General features: G+C 40.3%; 1 pseudogene; it reads left to right on the forward strand.

The window, feature by feature from the left end:
- The first annotated feature begins 2,835 nt into the window (after positions 1-2,835).
- Positions 2,836-2,968, forward strand: LOC138988719 (U2 spliceosomal RNA; annotated as a pseudogene).
- Positions 2,969-3,252: the final 284 nt, after the last annotated feature.

Consider the following 3,252-nt stretch of genomic DNA (forward strand, 5'->3'; position numbering starts at 1 on the left):
AGTAGAGATCATTCTGTAGTTTTTGAGATTGCACCCAAGTACTGTTTTTTGGACTCTTTTGCTGACTATGAGGGTTACTCCATTTCTTCTAAGGGATTCTTGCCTATAGTAGTAGATATAATGGTCATCTGTGTTAAATTTGCCCATTCGTGTTCAGGAGCAGTGACCCCACAAGAGACTGACCCAGACCTTCCTGTGAGTGACCAGGATTCTCTGGCGGAGGCGTGGGTTGGCGGTTTCCAGCTGCAGGGTCAGGGGCACTGAGTGGGGCAGTGCATGCATGGGACATTTTGAAGGAGGTTCCCATTATCTTTATTACCTCCACCATAGTTTGGTCCCTGGTCAAACAACAGGGAGGGAATACAGCCCTGCTCATCAACAGAAAATTGGATTAAAGATTTACTGAGCATGGCCCCGCCCATCAGAACAAGACCCAGTTCCCCCTACAGTCAGTCTCTCCCATGAGGAAGCTTCCATAAGCCTCTTATCCCTCAGAGGGCAAACAGAATGAAAACCACAATCACAGAAAACTAGTCAAACTGATCACATGGACCACAGCCTTGTCTAACTCAATGAAACTATGAACCATGCCATGTAGGGCCACCCAAGACGGATGGGTCATGGTGGAGAGTTCTGACAAAACATGGTCCACTGGAGAAGGGAATGGAAAACCACTTCAGTATTCTTGCCTTGAGAACCCCATGAACAGAATGAAAAGGCAAAAAGATATGACACTAAAAGATGATCTCCTCAGGTCATTCATTAGGTGCCCAATATGCTACTGGAGAAGAGTGGAAAAATAACTCCAAAAGGAATGAAGAGACAGAGCCAAAGCAAAAACAATGGCCAGTTGTGTATGTGACAGGTGATGGAAGTAAAGTCCGATGCTGTAAAGAACAGTGTTGCGTACGAACCTGGAATGTTAGGTCCATGAATCAAGGCAAATTGGAAGTGGTCAAACAGATGTCAAGAGTGAACATCGACATTGTAGGAATTAATGAGCTAAAATGGACAGGAATTCAGGCTTAAATACCATTTTAATAGGGAAATGGGAGGAGGAGTGTAGGTTTCTTAGGGAAAAGTAAATGCTTTTAGGAAAGATGAATGAGCCTTTAGAAGAACAAATGGGAAGTATGATAGTTTGTGGGAAAATTTGTTCAGGAGTCATGTCAACTTCTCCCTTCCCCTCCTGTGATAAGCATCAATCTTTCCTGTTTGATGAAACTTCTAGGTAGGGGATTTATGACAACTGAGTTCCTTTTGGAGGATCTGTCTTTAGGTAGATAAGAGGAGTTCAGAGAAAGCCTCTCCCTGCATTTGTTGCTTTTCAAGTACCTACAGCTCAAAATAATCACTATGCCAAAGTGGTATATTTTGGGGTGGAATGTTTTGAACTTCTATAGTTATATTTTGGCATGGCATATTTTAGTATTTAAGTATTTTTTTCTGTATTTTATTTATTTCAATTAGGAAGAGGTAATTCCTTTATTAGTTCTATATCACTTTCTGAATTCTCCATTCCCTGAAGTATTGTAGTAGTCAGAACCCCTCCATGAATTCTGTTTTTATTAAAGTCACCAAATGCATCTGAAGACAAAGAGCAGATACCTTATTTGCCCACAGTTGATAGCTAACTCATTTTTTGCTTCTGCAATATTAGTCCTTCCTGTCTTTCTACACTTTAGATTCATTTTCCTGTTCAATCTCATCACTGGCCCTTCTTCCTAAGACTGCCAATTAAGTTTTCAAGATCTATCTTTGGCTATCATTTCTGCTGTCTATAGATAGATAACTCCATAGCTAAGGATGTAATCTGATAATTTAAAAAATTGTATTTCCAGAGATTTCTCTCCTGTTTCAGAACAAGTTTATCTGACATCTGGATATCCACCATGTATTTCCCTTTAAACTAACACGTTAAAAGTCAAATTTATCACTTTGCCTACAAGGACTCACTCTGAAAATCCCTGCTGCCTGCTTCCCCACTAACTACACATGATTCTTTTTGACTTTTTAGTTCCAAAAAATGGCAAGCCGTTCATCTATATACTCAAGCCACTTCTTTGGGAATCCTCCTCATTTCTTTCTCTTTTGGCCAGCACGTTCAAGAAATAAATGCATCATGTCAATTCCCCACCCCCCCAAGCTTGTTTAATTCATCCATTTCTCTTCTTGTCCATTTCATGCTACTTAAGAATAGGCTGTCTTCCTTCTCACCTAGTTTGTGGTAGGATATTTATTACCTCTCTCCGTACTTCCAATTTTGCCACTCTACAATAAAATAAATTTTTTTTTCTTAATAGAATATCTTCTCCTAAAAGTATTTTATGCATACTACTACTTCAGCCTGGGGTATCTTTTCTATCTCTGCCTCTTTAGCTGAAGAACTCCTATTTACCATTCATTATTTGTATTACTTGTATTACTTGTAATCCAGGAGGCCTTCTCAGACTCCCAATGGTGACTGTTCCTCCTTGTGCGTGTTCTTGTCACAGCACTTATCACATCATGTTTTACCTGCAGGTAGCTTGCTGCTGCTACTACTGCTAAGTCGCTTCAGTCATGTCTGACTCTGTGCGACCCCATAGACGGCAGCCCACCAGGCTCCCCCGTCCCTGGGATTCTCCAGGCAAGAATACTGGAGTGGGTTGCCATTTCCTTTTCCAATGCATGAAAGTGAAAAGTGTAAGTGAAGTCGCTCAGTCGTGTCCGACTCTTTGTGACCCCATGGACTGCAGCCCACCAGGCTCCTCCGTCCATGGGATTTTCCAGGCAAGAGTACTGGAGTGGGTTGCTATCGCCTTCTCCGATAGCAGATAGCCTAACTAGATAGAAAGCTCTTCTCAGCCTTTTTGGCTAAGATCAAGTGTAGCATCTGTTCTTATAAGTTTAATATCTGATACGTTCTCTATCTGAGGACTATATATTAAATGGATTTTTGAAGCAGGGAGTTGCAATAGGAGCTTACTCTGCGGGGGAAAAAAAGAAAATGAAAAAGGAAGAAAGAAGAAGAAACAAAGGGGGAAGCACTTTGAAAGCATGCATGTATATATATGTGTGTGTATATATATATATATATATCCAGTGCTATGTACAGGGTCTTGAACATAGTAGCCACTTAGTAAATATTTGTTATATTTTTAAAGAAGAGCAATATTCTCAGTGTCTGTCATTTTATCCAAAGCCAATGAAATGTTATTTTGGCAAGTAATATCCCCCATTCCAAATATTGTTAAAAACAGAATAGATTCT

The sequence above is a fragment of the Bos mutus genome, chromosome 7 (assembly GCF_027580195.1).
Source record: "Bos mutus isolate GX-2022 chromosome 7, NWIPB_WYAK_1.1, whole genome shotgun sequence".
NCBI lineage: Eukaryota > Metazoa > Chordata > Mammalia > Artiodactyla > Bovidae > Bos > Bos mutus.